Source organism: Phyllobates terribilis, unplaced genomic scaffold, assembly GCF_046119375.1.
Source record: "Phyllobates terribilis strain yellow unplaced genomic scaffold, ASM4611937v1 Scaffold_2__4_contigs__length_985480577, whole genome shotgun sequence".
Lineage (NCBI taxonomy): Eukaryota > Metazoa > Chordata > Amphibia > Anura > Dendrobatidae > Phyllobates > Phyllobates terribilis.
Window position 1 is genome coordinate 264,137,718 of NW_027362762.1, and position 21,397 is coordinate 264,159,114.

Sequence of the window (21,397 nt, forward strand, 5' to 3'; positions counted from 1 at the left end):
CCTGCCCGCTGGAACCGTTTTCGATTTGTGTATGCGTAGACGTATTGCATTATTGGCTATGACTACGTCCTGGTGTAATAATCCTCCATTGGTGGTAATTTTGGATTGAGGGACTAATTCGCTTATGCATAGCGCCCTGAAGAAGGCGATCACAAATGCAGTAGACAGTAGTGTTGCTTCAAATTGTGAGTGTCATGTTAATGGTGTTAGGGATATGATGTGAGAAATCAGTTTTAGTGACACGGGATGGGACGTCTACACTCCTGACTTGGCTGACCCCTTTTCCACCCTTTTATGGATTGTCTGATGATGAACCTTTGTCACATCTCCCCAATTCAGTAGTTGGAAGTGAAATGCTACTCCGGTCAGACACCGCTGCGCTGACGCCCCTGATATGCCCCTCATAATTAGCTGGTGGAGAAATTCTATGGTGACTTGTGATCTGGCTTGTTCACATTGGTCAACCCGTCTGCCTGCTACTAGTCGTGTCCACTCTTCCCATGCCTTACCGTATGCTTGCCACGTCGACGGGGCAACTGACGCTCTGATTAATGGCATCAACTATTCGCCACTAGATCCCATAGGGAAGGTGGGCAACTGTTGCCCGATGGGTGGGCATTGTGGAAGAGCTCTGTGAAAATCTGCCAATTGAATTGTTATAAAGCGTTAGCAGCAGCTTTAGACCCCTCAGCATAGTGGCTAGTGCGGACCCATACATTGTGTTTTAGGCACAGGAATGCTAGCCTGGGTAGTAGGCCTAGCACTGGGGGAGATGATGATGCCATCTTATTAATGCAGTGCGCTAGGCTGGTGTTTTTTGTTATGAAGCGTATATTTTTGTAAGCCAGGCGCGCGCCCCATATTTCTATTGCTACCACTATTGGGAAGAAAAATTATTTTCAGGGCTAGATGCAGCTAAAAATTATTATTAATTTAAAAGCTGGTGGAGCTTGGTATAGATGGACTAATACAATGAGTCCCACACACTGCTAGAAGGCTAAATATTTTTTCAGAGCTAGATGCAGATAAAAATTATTTTTCATTTGCAACCTGATGGAGGTCAGTATAGATGGACTAATAGACCAAGTCCCACACACAGCTAGAAGTCCAAATATTTTTTCAGAGCTAGATGCAGATAAAAATTATTTTTAATTTGCAACCTGATGGAGGTCAGTATAGATGGAGTAATAGAGAAAGTCCCACACACTGCTATAAGGCCAAATATTTTTTCAGAGCTAGATGCAGATAAAAAATTATTTTGAATTTGCAACCTGATGGAGGTCAGTATAGATGGAGTAATAGAGAAAGTCCCACACACTGCTAGAAGGCCAAATATTTTTTCAGAGCTGGATGCAGATAAAAATTATTTTTAATTTGCAACCTGATGGAGGTCAGTATAGATGGACTAATAGAGAAAGTCCCACACACTGCTAGAAGGCCAAATATTTTTTCAGAGCTGGATGCAGATAAATATTATTTTTAATTTGCAACCTGATGGAGGTCAGTATAGATGGACTAATAGAGAAAGTCCCACACACTGCTAGAAGGCAAAATATTTTTTCAGAGCTAGATGCAGAAAAAAATGATATTCAGTTTGCAACCTGATGGAGGTCAGTATAGATGGACTAATAGAACAAGTCCCACACACAGCTAGAAGCCCAAATATTTTTTCAGAGGTAGATGCAGATAAAAATTATTTTTAATTTGCAACCTGATGGAGGTCAGTATAGATGGACTAATAGAGAAAGTCCCACACACTGCTAGAAGGCCAAATATTTTTTCAGAGCTAGATGCAGACAAAAAATTATTTTCAGTTTGCAACCTGATGGAGGTCAGTATAGATGGACTAATAGAACAAATCCCACACACAGCTAGAAGCCCAAATATTTTTTCAGAGGTAGATGCAGAAAAATATTATATTCAGTTTGCAACCTGATGGAGGTCTGTATAGATGGATTAATAGAACAAGTCCCACACACAGGTAGAAGCCCAATATTTTTTCAGAGGTAGATGCAGAAAAAAAATATATTCAGTTTGCAACCTGATGGAGGTCAGTATAGATGGACTAATAGAGAAAGTCCCACACACTGCAAGAAGGCCAAATATTTTTTCAGAGGTAGATGCAGAAAAAAAATATATTCAGTTTGCAACCTGATGGAGGTCAGTATAGATGGACTAATAGAGAAAGTCCCACACAGTGCTAGAAGGCCAAATATTTTTTCAGAGCTAGATGCAGACAAAAAATTATTTTTAATTTGCAACCTGATGGAGGTCAGTATAGATGGACTAATAGAGAAAGTCCCACACACAGCTAGAAGCCCAAATATTTATTCAGAGGTAGACGCAGAAAAAAATTATATTGAGTTTGCAACCTGATGGAGGTCTGTATAGATGGATTAATAGAACAAGTCCCACACACTGCTAGAAGGCCAAATATTTTTTCAGAGCTAGATGCAGAAAAAAATTATATTCAGTTTGCAACCTGATGGAGGTCAGTATAGATGGACTAATAGAACAAGTACCACACACAGCTAGAAGCCCAAATATTTTTTCAGAGGTAGATGCAGATAAAAATTATTTTTAATTTGCAATCTGATGGAGGTCAGTATAGATGAACTAATAGAACAAGTCCCACACACAGCTAGAAGCCCAAATATTTTTTCAGAGGTAGATGCAGAAAAAATTATATTCAGTTTGCAACCTGATGGAGGTCTGTATAGATGGATTAATAGAACAAGTCCCACACACAGCTAGAAGGCCAATATTTTTTCAGAGGTAGATGCAGAAAAAAAATATATTCAGTTTGCAACCTGATGGAGGTCAGTATAGATGGACTAATAGAGAAAGTCCCACACACTGCTAGAAGGCCAAATATTTTTTCAGAGCTAGATGCAGAAAAAAATTATATTCAGTTTGCAACCTGATGGAGGTCAGTATAGATGGACTAATAGAACAAGTCCCACACACCGCTAGAAGCCCAAATATTTTTTCAGAGCTAGATGCAGAAAAAAATTATATTCAATTTGCAACCTGATGGAGGTCAGTTTAGATGGACTAATAGAATGATGCTATGCCCAAAAGATTTTACTTCACTAGGTGCAGTAAAAAAATTGGTATTCTATACACAGGTGGTATATCTTGCAACACAGATAGGCTACTCCACTGACTAACGCACTCTGCAATAGGCCAAAAAGGATTAGCTTTGCTAGATTCAGCCAAATGCTGTGAAAAAAACTTGCACAGCACTGGCACAGACCTGCCTGGCAAAAACTGATAGGAACTGATGTAAACTAGTCCTGAAAAGGACTGCAATTACAATTAGTCTTTACTCCCACAATCTATCTATTTAAGAGCACAGACCTGCCTGATAAAAGTCGTAGGAAATGCTGTAACCTAGTCCTTAAAAGGACTGCAATCACAACTATTCCCTACTCCCAAGCTATCTGTAGATTTGTGCGAAAATTGGCTCGAAATTAACAAGGTATAGCGCACACAGCAACAGCGGTGCCGTCTAACACGCAGCTGCAGCAGTGAGAAAATGGTGGCGACGGGGAAAATGGCTTGGTCTTATAGGGCAAGGACATGTGACATACACTGCCAATGACACATGCCCTTGCTTGTGTGAAAAAAGCACTTCGCTCCGTGTGTGCGCTGCTGATAGGCTGACAGATTGCACCTCCCCACTGTAAATGCGGGAAAGAGAAAAAAAAATGGAGATCTTCATTATTCCTGCAGAGATCCATCCCCTGCCCCTCCCCCCACCCCGCTGTACACTCAAACTGTGTATTAACATTAATTTTCATCATTACTGAGAAAAAATCCAGTTATGATTTTGGTGCACGAACAGTTATGGAACATAACCTCGAACAGCCGAATTTTTCTCAAATCGTTCGTGTTCGCCGAACGGCTCGAACACCGCCCAAAACAGCTCGAATTTGAGATTGGCGAACAGTTCGAGTAGAACAACGTTCATCTCTACTAGCGAGCGGGAATCAGTTTGTAAATAATGCTGGCTGCAGCATGAAAGTCAGGAATAACACAGGTGGATGATTAGACATCTTGGTGAAGCTGAGACAAGAGAAGCAGAAGCAAACTCCTAACAAACCTGATGCAACTGTGAACACTACTACTTAATATCCAAAGCACCTGACCTATGCGTGCCTTTAAAGTGGAGCTTAGCAGATTATCTGAGAAAGCCAGCAAATACCACTGCAAAGAAAGTTGGCTATAAGAAAAGGGAGCAAGGTCTGGCACTGAAGCCCCGACAGGTCACACATGCAAATGATCAGTAAAAAAGATCCAGAAAAACATGGTATGCAATATCTGGAGTACAGATGTGAGCATAATTGAAGTAGTCAAGGGTTTAGTACTAGAAAACAAGTAAAATCAGACTGCAGCACCATAATATAAACTTAGTCAAGACAATCCTGTTGTTATGAAATGAAGATCAAACAAAAATAAGAAGTATATTGGAGAAAACTCAGGGAAACTAGGATTTTAGAAGTTTTAGTTAAGATCACATAAGAAGCACAAACCAATTAGGAGTAACACAAAAGATCAGTATCTGGCTAATTCAAGTAGTCTGCCTTAGAGTTAGGCTGAGTTCACACGATGCGTATTTCATGCGTTTCCGCGGCGTTTTTGCAGTTGCGTAAACGCCGCGGAAACGCATGAAAAACGCATGGTAGAAGGGAAGCAATGTTCCCCAATGGAAATCCGCATGTGCTGTGCCCATGATGCGGATTTTTCCGCAGCGTTAACGCTGCGGTCAAAAATCCGCAGCATGTCAATTAATTTTGCGGAAACGCGGCGATTTCGCCGCCATTGACTTGCATTAGAACACGCCAATTCCGCAAGACTGCATCTGTACTTGCGTAATTGGTGAGTTCTAATGTGCGGATGGTACCCGGGTGTGGAGGAGAGGAGAGTCTCCTCCACACCCAGGTACCATTAAAAAAGCTGTAAAAGAAGAATAAAATAAAAAATAAATGTATTCTTACCATCTGTCGGCCCGCGCAGCGCTCCCGCTTGGTTCCCGGCACTTGCAGTGAGTTGTAGGACCTGCGGTGACGTCAGAGTCATGTGACGGGTCACGTGACGCTGACGTCGGCAGGTCTTTCAATTCAAAGTTGCCGGCGAGGGAGAACAGATTGAGCAGGACAGCGCGGGCCATCGGAGGTAAGTATATACACTCTCTCGGTTCACACTGTATAAATCCATGCTGTTTGCATGGATTTATATAGTGTGACCTAGTTATCAAGCACTTTCCAGGTGATGCTAAAATCGCCTGGAAAGCGCTTGTCAATCTGCATGCGGAAACGCATGTGAATCTGCATGTGGATCCGCATGTATTCTGCAGGAAAAACGCATGCACAATCTGCATGCGTTTTTTCTGCCAGGGAGATGCAGAAATGATGCAGAAATTTTCTGCTTCATTTCTGCATCGTGTGCACATACCCTTAAAATGCTAATGCTTACCATATGCCATGACCCAAAGGCTATGTGCCCACGATGCAGAAATGCTCCGGATTTTTTCCTGAGCATTTCTGCATCTCCCTGGCTGAAAAAACTCATGCGGATTGTACATGCATTTTTCCTGCCAGGGACATGCGGATGTGAAGCGTTCTTCACATACATTTCCGCATGTGGGTTGACAAGCGCTTTCCAAGCGATTTTTGGCATCACTTGGAAAGTGCTTGACAACTTGGTCACATTATATAAATCCATGCCAACGGCATGTTTTAGTTTTATGTTTTTTTATAATGTAGATAATCTAAATAAATCTGCTGTATAGTATCTAGAAAATATTGTACCGTCACCTCTTGTACACCCACTTTCTTCCTCAAAGCTCATCTTTTCGATTGACACATTTTTTTCCTTCTCAGACCGTTCTTTTACTGGCTACCGCATGAGCATACTGATCTAAAAGGCTGCTATGGGACTATTGGAGAGATGGAATCCATTCCAGGTTGATTTCATTCTCATTTTATTTGTGATGAGAATTGGCCAAGACATTAGGTTCCCATAATTTCTGCAGCATTAACAAACAAGGTGAACAAAAATAGGATTGAAGTTAGAAGGGTAGTGATGAGCGAACACGCTCGCCACTACTCGGTACTAGCCCGAGCATCATGGTGCTCGACAAGCTCGGCGCTCGGCGAGTATTTCCGGGTTGCTCGGGCGGGAACTCTGGTCCCCTCCCTGCATGTTTGGCGCTCTTTAGAGAGCCAATGAACATGCAGGGAAAACCTGCCATGCACTTTAATGCCGTAGCCATGTTGGTTGTGGCATTACAGTGATTGGCTGGCCGCACAGCGTCATCAGGTCTATATCAGACCTGGCGCCGCTGTGCTCGTCACAGTCACTCCGGAATCAGGCAGAGTAGGGAGAGGTGCTGCTGTGTCAAGAAGAGATTTAATCGTGTATTAGGTACTGTAGGGAGAAAAACCGTACATTACACATATCCATCTTAACAAACAGTCCTTTTGAGGACTAACTAATCCATCTGCAGAGATATAAGACAGGCAGTGTATATAGGCAGGCAGGCAGGGTATATAACAGACTGCAGTGCACATAGGACAAGAGGCTCCATTCCAGTTCTGCCTTCTGCTGCAGTTATATTTCTAGAAATAGGCCCCCAGGTCTCAGGGGCCAGGAATAATTTTTTTTGCATCTTAATCCTCATAATTTGGAGACACCACCAACCACACAACTGAGAAACAGATTCCAAGGACTTGTGGAGGACGAAGATGGCACACCTAAGGATGAGGAACTACCAGCAAGCAAAAAAGAAAAGAGCACCCAGAAACACCCAGAAGCAACAAGAAATAGGACAGCCAAGAAGGGAAGAAGAGTGGTGGTGGTGGGAGACTCACTACTGAGAGGAACAGAAGCAGCTATCTGCAGACCGGACATAACCGCAAGAGAAGTATGCTGCCTCCCAGGGGCGAAGATCAAGGATGTTACCGATAGGATACCGAAGCTCATCAGTTCCAAGGATGTCCACCCATTTCTTCTGATACATGTTGGCACCAATGACACGGCAAAGAAGGACCTACCGACAATCTGCAAGGACTTTGAAGCATTTGGGAAGAAAGTAAAAGAACTGGATGCGCAGGTAGTTTTTTCTTCTATCCTTCCAGTAGACGGGCATGGCGTCAGGAGATGGAACAGGATCCTTGATGTGAACAACTGGCTGAGACGATGGTGCAGACAACAAGGATTTGGATTCCTGGACCACAGTGTGAATTACCTCTATGACGGACTCCTTGCCAGAGACGGACTACACCTCAACAAACCCGGGAAACACACATTCGCCAGGAGACTCGCAACACTCATCAGGAGGGCGTTAAACTAGAAGAAGAGGGGATGGGAAGAAAAACGAACATGCAACCAGAGAACATACTAATGAAAGATATGAAGTGCGACAAAGAAGGTCCAAGACAAGAAACTTGGAAGGGATGTAAGAAAATTTCCAACACAATCCACAGGGAGAAGATTGGAACAAAACAAAATCATGTAAACTGCGTGCTAGCAAATGCCAGGAGCCTGACAAACAAGATGGATGAACTGGAAGCAGAAATATCTACAGGTAACTATGACATAGTGGGAATAACCGAGACATGGTTAGATGAAAGCTATGACTGGGCAGTTAACTTACAGGGTTACAGTCTGTTTAGAAGGGATCGAAGAAGTCGGAAAGGGGGTGGAGTCTGTCTATATGTAAAGACGTGTCTAAAGCCTACAATACGGGAGGATGTTTGGGAGGGAAATGAGGAGGTCGAGTCCTTATGGGTGGAGATACATGGGGCAAAAAACAATAATAAAATTATCATAGGAGTCTGGTATAAACCACCAAATATAGCAGAAGCCACGGAAAGTCTATTAATGAGACAAATAGACGAAGTAGCCAAAAATAACGAGGTGATTATTATGGGGGACTTCAACTACCCCGATATAGACTGGGAAACTGAAAGCTGTAGATCTCAGAAAGGAAACAGGTTTCTGTCAATTATCAAAGACAATTATTTGTCACAACTTGTGCAGGAACCAACTAGAGGGACGGCCCTTTTAGAATTAATATTAACTAACAGGCCAGACAGAATAACTGAGGTGCAGGTCGCAGGGCACCTGGGAAATAGTGACCACAACATTATACAATTCCACATGTGCTTCAGTAGGGTGCCCAGCAAGGGAGTCACAAAAACACTGAACTTCAGGAGGGCAAAGTTTGATCAGCTAAGAGATGCCCTTCACCTTATAGACTGGGATAGTATCTTTAGTAATAGGAGCACGGAAAGAAAATGGGAAATTTTCAAAACAGTCCTACATAGTCACTGTAGAAGGTACATACCTTATGGGAATAAAAGGGCTAGGAATAGGAGGAAGCCAATGTGGCTAAATAAGGAAGTCAAGAGGGCAATGAAAAACAAAAAAAGGGCTTTCGGTAAACTTAAACAAGAAGGCAGCGAGGAAGCGCTAATATCTTATAGGGAAAAAAACAAAATCTGTAAGAAACAAATAAGAATAGCAAAAGAGGAGACAGAGAGACTAATTGCCAAGGAAAGTAAAACAAATCCCAAACTCTTCTTTAACTATATAAACAGTAAAAGGATTAAAACTGATGGAGTTGGCCCATTGAAAAATAACCTGGGTAAAATCATAGAGGGCGATGAGGGTAAAGCAAACCTACTCAATAGCTTCTTCTCCACTGTTTTCACAAAAGAAAACAATTTATCGGAGGAAATGCAGAGTGATAAAGTAAACCCTCCGCTAAATATCACCCACCGAACCCAGGAGGAAGTTCAGAAACGCCTAAATAATATCAAAATAGACAAGTCACCAGGCCCAGATGGCATACACCCCCGGGTACTAAAAGAATTAAGTAATGTGATAGACAGGCCGCTGTATCTTATATTCAAGCACTCTTTATGGACAGGGACTGTCCCACTAGACTGGCGCCAAGCAAATTTGGTACCAATATTCAAAAAGGGGTCTAAAAGTGACCCTGGGAACTATAGACCAGTCAGCTTAACGTCTGTTGTGGGTAAATTGTTTGAAGGATTTCTTAGAGATGCTATTGTAGAATATCTTAATGATAATTACTGTCTAACTCCATATCAACATGGATTCATGAGGGATCGCTCCTGCCAAACAAACCTGATCGCCTTCTACGAGGAGGTGAGCTCACAGCTGGACCGGGGAGAGTCAGTGGATGTTGTATACCTTGACTTCTCCAAAGCGTTTGATACCGTGCCACACAAAAGGTTGGTATATAAAATGAGAATGCTTCGTCTGGGGGATAATGTGTGCAAGTGGGTAAATAGCTGGCTGAGTGATAGAAAGCAGAGGGTGGTTATCAATGGAGCAAGCTCAGGGGGTGTCAGGGTTACTAGCGGGGTGCCTCAAGGGTCTGTCTTGGGCCCTATATTATTTAATATATTTATTAATGATCTAGTGGAAGGGTTGCATAGTAAAATAGCAATATTTGCAGATGATACTAAACTTTGTAAAGTAATTAATACAGATGAGGATAGGGCACAGCTACAGGAGGATTTAGATAAATTGGGGAGTTGGGCCAAAAAATGGCAAATGGGGTTCAATGCCGATAAATGTAAGGTCATGCACATGGGAAAGAAAAACAGCAGTCACCCATACATATTAAATGGGAAACCGTTGGGGAAATCTGACACGGAGAAGGACCTGGGCGTCTTGGTTAATAGCAAATTAAATTGGAGTGCCCAGGGTCAGGCAGCAGCTGCGAAGGCAAATAGAGTCATGGCATGCATCAGAAGAGGAATAGGGACATATGATGAGAACATTGTTCTTCCTCTATATAAAGCGCTGGTAAGGCCGCACTTAGAATATTGTGCACAGTTCTGGGCTCCGGTGCTCAGGAAAGACATATTGGAGCTAGAGAGGGTACAAAGGAGGGCGACTAAGGTAATAAAGGGAATGGAGGGACTAGAATACCCAGAGAGGTTGTCAAAATTAGGCCTATTTACATTGGAAAAGAGAAGGCTTAGGGGAGACCTCATAAACATGTATAAATACATCAGGGGGCAGTACAGAGATCTCTCCCATGACCTGTTTATACCAAGGATGGTGACAAACACAAGGGGGCACACTATGCGTCTGAAGGAAAGGAGGTTCCTGCACCAGCATAGAAGGGGATTCTTTACGGTCAGAGCCGTGAGACTCTGGAACTCTCTGGGAGAGGAAGTGGTGATGTCCAACTCACTTAAAGAGTTCAAGAGAGGCCTGGACGCCTTTCTTGAGAACAATAAAATTACATCTTATGCTTAGTTAATTAATCCAGGGATTTAATCTGACTGCCAGATTGGTGTCGGGAAGTGAATTTTTACTCAATGATGTAAATTGGCCTATACCGCATGGTTTTTTGCTGCCTTCCCCTGGATCAACGCTGTGGAATAGCTGCAGTGCACAAGAAATAGGCTGAACTGGATGGACGCTTGTCTTTTTTCGGCCTTATAAACTATGTAACTATGTAATTTGCTTAAAAAGCAATCCAGAGAACACCGTTTTTCTGCACCATTTGCTTGTTGGCACTGCAGAATACAGCCAGGTCCTTTCCATATTACAGTGCTAAAAATCCAGCTATTTAAAACTGTTTTCTCCGTCACACGGATCACATATACATTTTCAGAAAATACTGCCATTTCTGGCCTGCATTACATTTTTTTTTCAGTGTTTCAGCAAAGTTTTTGACACTGGTTTGCTGTTCAAAACAGTTACCTACAGGCCAGGTATTTAAAACTGTGTTTTCTCCATCACACGGATTACATATATGTTTTCAGAAAATACTGCCGTTTCTGGCCTCCATTAAAAAAAAATTTCAGTGTGTCAGTGAAGCAATTGACACCAGATTGCTGTTCAAAACAGTTACCTACAGGCTAGGTATTTAAAACTTTGTTTTCTGCGTCTCACGGATCATATATACGTTTTCAGAAAATACTGCCATTTCTGGCCTCCATTAAAAAAAATTTCAGTGTGTCAGTGAAGCAATTCACAGCAATTTGCTGTTCAAACTACTTACATACAGGCCAGGTATGTAAAACTGTGTTTTCTCCGTCACACGGCTCACATACACGTTGTCAGAAAATACTGCCATTTCTGGCCTCCATTAAAATTTTCTTTCAGTGTGCCAGCAAAGTTTTTGACACTGGTTTGCAGTTCAAAACAGCTACCTACAGGCCAGGTATTTAAAACTGTGTTTTCTCCGTCACACGGATTACATATACGTTTTCACAAAATACTGCCATTTCTGGCCTCCATTAAAAAAAAATTTCAGTGTGTCAGTGAAGCAATTGACACCAGATTGCTGTTCAAAATAGTTAACTACAGGCCAGGTATTTAAAACTGTGTTTTTTGCGTCACACGGATCACATATACGTTTTCAGAAAATTCTGCCATTTCTGGCCTCCATTAAAATAAAAATTCAGTGTGTCAGTGAAGCAATCACAGCAGTTTGCTGTTCTAACTACTTACCTACAGACCAGGTATTTAAAACTGTGTTTTCTCCATCAAACGGTTCACATATAAGTTCGCTCCAAACTCAGTCATTTGTAGTGAGCGTGGAAGATACTGTCCTCCATTTAAAATGGGCAAGGCACGTGGCAAGGGACGGGGAACTGGACGTGATGGTAATGGTGCATGCAGAGGCCAAGGACAAGGCCGTGGGCAAGCCGAAATTGTGCCACAACAAACACCCACATCTTCTCGCCTGACCTTCCTGTCCCAATTTCTAGGGGACAGCAGCACACCACTATTGAACCCAGAGCAGTGTCAAAAGGTTGTTGGTTGGATAGCGGATAATGCTTCCAGTCACTTAGCCACCACCACCACCACCCTGTCTTCCACACGGTCAAGTCTCAGTAGCCGTGAGTCTGGACCGCATATTCCTCACCCTGATCCTCCTTCCTCCCACCATGCTGAGTACCCAGAGACAACTGATCCCACACTTGGACACTCTGAAGAGCTGTTCACTTTTCCATTTATAGATTCGGACCTCTCACCCGGTCCACTTGAAGTGGGGCAAGAGGAGATCACGTGTAGCGATGACCAAATATTTGAGCAGCCACGGTCACAAGAAGGCGACGTTGGGAAAGTGTCACAAGAGGTGGACGATGATGAGACACAATTGCCAGAAAGTCAGGAGGAGGACCAGGGTGCGGAAGTGGAAGATGAGGTGGTGGACGATATAGTAACTGACCCAACCTGGCAGGATGACATGCACAGCGAGGACAGCAGCACACAGGGGGAGGGAGGCAGAGCACCCAAACAGGCAGGAAGAAGCAGTGTGGTGGCCGCAAACAGAAGGCAGGCAACCATTCCCCGTAACACCAACACAAAGGAAGTTGCCAGTACAACTGTTAGGTCTTCCCGAGTCTGGTTGTTTTTTAAAGACTCTGCCGATAACCCCAAAAAGGCCATTTGTACCACCTGCCAGGCCATCATCAGCAGGGGTGGCAAAACAACCAGCCTAACCACCACCAGCATGATCAGGCACATGGCAGCAAAGCACCCAACTTTGTGGATCGAACCCCAGGGTCCAGGAACAGTGTCTGCAGGTGGCACCATTGCTTCTTCAGCTGTTGTGGATGCAAGCCAATCCCCTGTCCATGGTGCATGCGAAGATGCCTCCTGCCCTGCACCTGTCATTGCACACTCTCCTCTTCAGCGTCCATCTCCGAAATGACCACATCAGTCTCAAGCTGGAAGCACTGCAGCACTGCCTCGGCCAAGTGGCAACAGGCTGTGCTGAAGCTAATATGCTTAGGTGAAAAAACGCACAATGCTCCTACTCGGAGCTGCCAGATCTGCTTGTTAAAGTACGCCGTCTGTGTGCCCAATTTAGAAAGTCAGCTACAGCTTCCGCCAGCCTTGCAGTGATTCAGCAGTGTTTGCAGATTCCGGCTCACAGACCGGTGTGTGATGTCCCCACGCATTGGAACTCTACACTGCAGATGTTGGGAAGGATTTGTGAGCAGAAGAGGGCAGTTGTTGAGAATTGCCGGCCGGCTTTTTTAAAGAGACGGTGCATGAAAATACTATTATTTTTTTAAATAAATCCTTTACACTAAATGACAAGTACAGTAAGCAACACTGTCACTGTACTTCATACATATGTGACTGACATGTTTCTATCTATCTAATCTATGTGTGAAGCTCTATTCTTTCTGTTCTAAATTGTCGGGTACCGCTGCTGAATTGCCGGCCGGCTTTTTTAAAGAGACGGTGCATGAAAACACTAATATTTTTTTGAATAAATCCTTTACACTAAATGACAAGTGCAGTAACCAACACTGTCACTGTGCTTCTTATATGTGTGACTGACATGTTTCTATCTATCTAATCTATGTGTGATGCTCTATTCTTTCTTGTCTAAATTGTCGGGTACCGGTGTATGCCGCTGCTGAATTTGCCGGCCGGCTTTTTTAAAGAGAGTGTCTTCTGAGCAGTTTGTCAGCTTTTGGACACCTTTGCAGGTGTTTTCTCTGTGTTTCTATGTGTTTTTGTTTGCCTGCCATTGGTTTTAACGGTGTTCGACGGTGTTCTAAGGTGTTCGACGAACAGTTCGACGAACAGTTCCTCGAACATCCCGGTGTTCGACGAACTGAACCGAACTCGAACACTACGGGGGTGGCTCAACACTAATTTTCATGTATACCCCCCAGGTGTAAATGTTTGTCAGCCCATACACTTAGTGCATGGGATTACAATTATAGGAGGCCCACTCCATTCTAATGGGAACATTTTTTTATGAGGCCCTCCTCCACATCTCTTCCAAAGGGCATTGAAGTGCCTCCAAATTTTTGGCTGACCTTGCATTCACTGCATAGGCCAACACTATGGGAGACTCTCTCCTTTCTAATCAGAATTTGTCGTTACTGTGGCCCTGCCCTATGTGTCTTTAAATTCTTAGTGGGGTTTTTCCTAAAATTGTCAGCCGTTGGACTCACTGCATACCCTATAACTGTATAGCAGACCCTCTCCTTTCTAATGGGAACATGTCGTACCTTGTTACTGTGGCCCTGCTCCATGTGTCTTTAAATTATTAGTGGGGTTTTTCCTAAAATTGTCAGCCGTTGGACTCACTGCATACCCTATAACTGTATAGCAGACTCTCTCCTTTCTAATGGGAACATGTAGTACCTTGTTACTGTGGCCCTGCTCCATGTGTCTTTAAATTCTTAGGGTTTTTTTTCCTAAAATTGTCAGCAGTTGAACTCACTGCATACCCTATAACTGTATAGCATACTCTCTCTCCTTTCTAATGGGAACATGTCGTACCTTGTTACTGTGGCCGTGCTCTATGTGTCTTTAAATTCTTAGTGGGGTTTTTCCCAAATTTTGGCAGCCCTTGCAGTCACAGCATGGGCATTACCACTTATAGGAGACCCGCTCCTTTATAATGGGAACATTTTTTTTACTGAGACCCTCCTCTATATCTTTACAAAGGGGTATTGGGTTGCGTCCAAATTTTTGGCAGCCCTTGCAGTCACTGGATACGTAATAACAGTATAGGAGACCCACTTTTAATAATGGGAACAACAAGACATAGCCGCCTGATGGCTCTCTAACAATAGCTATGGCCGACGGCTGGCCTTTTAAGAATAGTAAGGGCCGTCTGATGTCCCTATAAAAATAGGCTTTATGACTTTCTGAATCCCTCCATCATAAATAAAACAGGAAGTGTCTGATGATGTGTCACACACCACATTGCCAGCTAAGGTTGTAAAATGTTAAAATGACATTTCCCGGTGAATGCATTTGTCTTAAAAAAAAAAATAAAAAAAACCAAAACAATAGGATCTTTCTTTAGTATAAAAAACAGCGTCACCAATTTAACAACAATGTAATCACATTGTTCAGCTCATGCTCCTCCTCCTCCATCTCCGAAATGACGACATCAGTCACAAGCTGAGAGCACTGCAGCACTGCCTTGGCCAAGCGGCAACAGGCTGTGCTGAAGATAACATGCTTAATTCTTAATTGACAAACCACGCAGCGCAGTAGAGTTGTTGAAAGCTGTAACACAGCAGCCTGATCTGTAGCTCTCACTGCTGAACATACAGCCAGGCATGGTCGTGTGTGACAATGGGCGGAACCTGCTGACAGAGAAATGACAGCCAGAGTAGATACGGTTTCCCTCTATGCCAGTCTTTTAACCAAGCTAAAGAATATGGCTGTGGTGAAATACAACTCCCACTGAGAAGCTGTTTCAGATTGAAAAACATTGTGCCCACCAGAGGATTTGATTCTGAGGGCTAACCTTTCTCCCCCACTCAAGAGCCCCATAGCAGCTGCAATGTTAGCGCTATCATGAACTTTCCTGAGGTAGAAGCCAAGGCACACCAGAGGATTCTCTCCTGGGACCGTCCAACCCTGCCGAGAAGCAGTCCGGGAAATATAGTGGCGGCTGGGGACTGAGTATGGACACCCGGTCGCCACCGGCATAAGGTTGTGAAAAGCTTCCACCACCACGAGCTTAAAAGGCCATATTTCAAGTGCAAAAAGCTGCCCAGAAATCTGGCAGTTTAGTGTTGCAGCCTGTGGGTGGGTGAGTGGCTGGCTGCATACTTGCACTTGCATTCCAAGTAACAGAAAACTAAGCAGATCTATCATCATCATGGCCTCACCTCAGCACTATGAACTCTCCTGAAGGAGAAGCCAAGGCCCGCCGGAGGAGTCTCCGGTTCTCTGGTGGGCCCGTCCAACCCTGCCGAAAAGCAGCCCTGGCTATGAAAAGTGTGGGGGAAGGTTCCCGGACAATCTATGGCTGCTTTTTTAATGTGGAACGGCCATGCTTATGCATGTTATTTCTCAAACCACGTTACAGATCAGGCCATTGTCCAACTCTGTATTCAAGAAATTAAATGCGCAAAGAAAGATGTGTGTGTGTGTGTCAAAGCACCACCGACATAGGCGAGTTGATGTTGACCAGGCTGCCATTGCTTCTGCAACAAGCTGGATTACAGGACTTCCTGTGAGAAATGACATGCAGGGTAGATAGGGTTTCCCTCTATGCTAGTCCTTTCACCGAGCTAAATACAACTGTCCACGTGTTTGTGGTTAGGCGGTCCTTCCCAGTAAGTGCACTGTGGAGGGCACGGGTAATGTTGTGGGACCCGTGCTTGTGGAAGGCGGAGGCAATACTGGGAAATATAGTGGCGGCTGGGGACCGAGTATGGACACCCGGCCGCCGCCGGCATGAGGTTGTGAAAAGCTTCCGCCTCCACGAGCTTAAAAGGCCATATTTTAAGTGCAAAAAGCTGCCCAGAAATCTGTCAGTTTAGTGTTGCAGCCTGTGGGTGGGTGGGTGGCTGGCTGCCTGCATACTTGCGCTTGCATTCCAAGGAATGGGGTAGGGACAACTGAACTCTGCAGTGGGACAAGGAAGTGGATGGTGATTGTTGCAAGTCTGCAATGACAGGTGCATGGCGGGAGGCATCTTCGCAGGCGCCAAGGATCACTTATGATGGGCACACTTTTAGGCAGTGACCTGGGAGACAGAGATGCTTCCAGAGGTCTTCCACATGCTGTTCCCATGTCTTTTCATCACTGTATGCATGCGTCTGATGATGTGTCACACACCACATGGCCAGATAAGGTTGTAAAATGTTAAAATGACATTTCCTGGTGAATGCATTTGTCTTTGTTGAAAGCAATGCAAAAGTGCAAAAACGCATCAAAAACGCAATGTGTGAACATAGCCCAAGGTGTGGAGGAGTATTTTTGGTTTTGGTTATTAATTTTGCCTTCTATACAAGTCATTACCCTGGAAAGGATGTTCCTTAACATATTTCCCAGGAAAATCCATTTTGATTTAGTTTTTGTATGTTTTATTGTGAGTCCGTAAAAGTGGCGTAATACTCTGACAACTTTGTTAACAGCAGTGACCTGTGAGTCAGAAATGCTTCCAGGGGTCATCCCCATGCTGTTCCCATGTCATTTGAGCACTGTTCCCATCGATTTGGGCAGTTTTTAGGCCCTCTGCAGACCGCCGGGGGGAGCCGCCTGAAAAATGCTCCAGTTTCCCATAGACTTACATTGGGCTCGTTGCTCGGGTCGAGCACCCGAGTATTCCAATTTGCTCGACCCGAGCAACGAGTACCCGTGCATTTTAGTGCTCGCTCATCATTATAGAAGTGTGGTGTTGTCAAGAAGCATATAAAATTAAAGAGACTTGTCTCTTGCCTGAAGTGTGTAAGTTTTACCTTATAGAAATTCCACTATTCTCTTAAATCTGGCATTGTTTTTCTTTTGTTCTTGCACTTGTCCATTCCTTTAGATATTGTCCATTCTTATTTGCATCTAAATATAGTTTTGCTTGCCAAGGGGACTGTTACGGATCCGGGTGGTGGTACCTCTGTGCTGCGGTGCAATGAGGGACAAGAGGGGCGTAACTAGGTATCAACTCGGACTGACCAAGGTCGCACCGCGGCTCAATCGACTCCGTGAACCAGTGAAGGACCGAGCAGAGGGACCACGTGCTACTCTGGGCCTGTCCTTGTATGAGAGCGGGTGACTCCCACGGGTAACTGGCAGGAGCCTCCGGGTAGGCACGGCAGGAAACTGACAGGAGACTCCAGGTAGACTGACAGATAGGCAAGGCAGGTAACTGGCAGGAACCTCCAGGTAGGCTGACAGATAGGCAAGGCAGGTAACTGGCAGGAGCCTCCAGGTAGGCTGACAGATAGGCACGGCAGGTAACTGGTACGTTCTCAAGGTAGGCAGGCAAGCCAGACCCATAGACAGACTGGCGGGTTTGGATCATAGGCAGAACGTCGGGCTGGAGAGTACACTTGGCTGGCGGAGACAGGTAGTCAGGCTGGCGGACTGGACTGGTAGTCATACTGGCGGACTGGATTGGTAGTCAGGCTGGAGGACTGGACTGGTAGTCAGGCTGGTGGACTGGACTGGTAGTCAGGCTGGCTGACTGGACTGGTAGTCAGAGTAGCAGCGGGACCTGAGGGCTGAAGCAGAGTTTAGGACACAAAGCTACAACCTTGCATGGACACCTCCATTTTGGAGGAGGTGCCTTTTATATGAGAGGTCCTCTGGCCATTGGCCGGGGACTCCTTAGGACTGCGTGGCCCCTTTAAGAGGGAGGGAGTGTGGGAGCGCGAGTGCGCGCACCCTAAGCACGGTGTCCGGGTAGCTGCGTCGGCAGCAGCAGGAGCGCCGGGGGGTGCCAGGCGGGGAGCGCGGAGGTAAGAAGGACAGCGTCTCTGCCTGTCAGGCGGCAGAGACGCCGATACTACAGGGGCATGATTCTCGACTTTTCTCTGTCAGCATCTTCATGAGGATCATGCCCCCTTCGATAAAAGGACTAGATTTATACACGAGAAAAAAGTGGGCTACATCACTAGAGAAAACAGGTACACAAAAAAATCAAACACAGAAAAAAATGCCAGATGCAGGGAATAATGGCATTTAAGCAAGATAAAGCAATTACACATTTTTGGCAAGAGACAGGTTAACTTTAACCTTATTTTTATATTTGCTGTAGGACTCAGTTCTATATGAACATCACTATATTGTGTTTTGCCATTACATTATTGTTAAAACTGAATTTTATGTACATGTTTTTCCCTAGTCCTCTCATAACTATGGCACTCTGAAAATAAATATTGCTTCATCCTTTATTCTAACAGTTGACACGAGTTGCAAACAACATTTTGTACTTTCTTATTGACATTATTCTTTAAAACTTACGTCTGCATGAAGCAATGCATCTATAAGAAATGCAATCACTGACACTTAGCCTTTAGAGCTCACATTTATAAATGGCACTGAATCTATGAGATCTAATGAAAAATGTTTTAGATGAACAGAAAAAGATGCATACCGGTATATCTCATTCTGGTTATCTTGATTCTTGTTATAGAAAATGATATCACAGACAAGAGTGTACAACAACTCTCAGTTCTTGTCGTTAACAATAGACATTGTTAAATCAAAAAGTATTACATCTCACATCAGATTATTGGAGTAGATGAAGTCTCTATAGAACAGCTGTAAAGTGTCGAATGCAATAAGTATATAAAAAATAATTCAATAACCGAACAATTGACACAGTAGGAATGATTACTTTTTAATGTCTCTGACCTACATTTATTTGGATTTTAAATTATACAGTTTCCATGTGCTTCTTTACGTTAAAGTAGGTATAAAAATAATTTACAAAATAATCCAAAATAAGTTAATAGAATATTTAAAATAATAATTGAGTTGGACAGAATTAAAAAACATTAAGGCTATGTGCCCACGTTGCATTTATGAAGCAGAAAATTTCTGCTTCATTTCTGCAAGTCCTCTCCCGGAAAAACGCATGCGGAATTCCGCACGCGTTTATCGCGCATTTTTCGCGCGTTTATCACGCGTTTTCCACATGCGGAATTGCCTTGCGTTTTTTATGCATTGGACAAAGGCAATTCTGCTCGCGGAAACGCAAAATTAATTGACATGCTGCGGATTTTTGAACGCAGCATAAACGCTGCGGAAAAATCCGCAGCATGTGCATAGAACTTGCGGAATCCCATTGGGGACCATGGGGTGCGGGTTACCAAGCGTTTTACAAGCGTTTCCGCTGCGGAAATTCCGCATCAAAAACGCTTGAAAAACGCTACGTGGGCACACAGCCTTATAGTGATACAGTGGGTACGGAAAGTATTCAGACCCCTTTAAATTTTCCGCTCTTTGTTTCATTGCAGCCATTTGGTAAATTCTAAAAAGTTCATTTTTTTCTCATTAAAGTACACTTTGAACCCCATCTTGACTGAAAAAAACAGAAATGTACAAATTTTCTCAAAAAAAAAGAAAAACTGAAATATCACATGGTTATAAGTATTCAGACCCTTTGCTCAGTATTGAGTAGAAGCACCCCTTTGAGCTAGTACAGCCATGAGTCTTCTTGGGAATAATGCAACAAGTTTTTCACACCTGGATTTGGGGATCCTCTGCCATTCATCCTTGCCGATCCTCACCAGTTCCGTCAGGTTGGATGGTGAACGTTGGTGGACAGCCATTTTCAGGTCTCTCCAGAGATGCTCAATTGGGTTTAGGTCAGGGCTCTGGCTGGGCCAGTCAAGAATGGTCACAGAGTTGTTCTGAAGCCACTCCTTTGTTATTTTAGCTGTGTGCTTAGGGTCATTGTCTTGTTGGAAGGTGAACCTTTGGCCAAGTCTGAGGTCCAGAGCACTCTTGAAGAGGCTTTCATCCAGAATATCTCTGTATTTGGCCGCATTCATGATTCCTTCAATTGCAACCAGTTGTCCTGTCCCTGCAGCTGAAAAACACCCCCATAGCATGATGTTGCCACCACCATGTTTCACTGTTGGGATTGTATTGGGCAGGTGATGAGCAGTGCCTGGTTTTCTCCACACATACTGCTTAGAATTATCACCAAAAACTTCTATCTTCGTCTCATCAGACGGGAGAATCTTATTACTCATAGCCTGGGAGTCCTTCGTGTGTTTTTGAGCAAACTCTCTAGGGGCTTTCATATGTCTTGCACTGAGGAGAGTCTTCCGTCAGGCCACTCTGCCATAAAGGCCAGACTGGTGTAGGACTGCAGTGATAGTTGACTTTGTGGAACTTTCTCCCATCTCTCTAATGCATCTCTGAAGCTCAGCCACAGTGATCTTGGGGTTCTTAATTACCTCTCTCACCAAGGCTCTTCTCCCCCGATTGCTCAGTTTGGCTGGACGGCTAGGTCTAGGAAGACTTCTGGTGGTCCCAAACTTCTTCCATTTAAGGATTATGGAGGCCACTGTGCTCTTAGGAACCTTGAGTAATGCAGAAATTATTTTGTAACCTTGGCTAGATCTGTGCCTTGCCACAATTCTGTCTCTGAGCTCCTTGGGCAGTTCCTTTTAGCTCATAATTCTCATTTGGTCTGACATTCACTGTGAGCTGTGAGGTCTTATATAGACAGGTGTGTGCCTTTCCAAATCAAGTCCTATCAGTTTAATTAAACACAGCTGGACTCCAATGAAGGAGTAGAACCATCTCAAGGAGGATGACAAGGAAATGGACAGCATGTGACTTAAATATGAGTGTCTGGAGTGTCTGAAGGGTCTGAATACTTATGACCATGTGATATTTCAGTTTTTCTTATTTAATAAATTTGCAAAAATGTCTACATTTCTGTTTTTTCAGTCAAGATGGGATGCAGAGTGTACTTTAATGAGAAAAAAATGAACTTTTTAGAATTTACCAAATGGCTGCAATGAAACAAAGAGTGAAAAATTTAAAGGGGTCTGAATACTTTCCGTACCCACTGTATATTAACTACAAATTGCAGTGAATGGTGTGAGTTGAAGAAATCATTTATAAATTCAAATTTATAAATTTGCTTTTAGTCTAACAT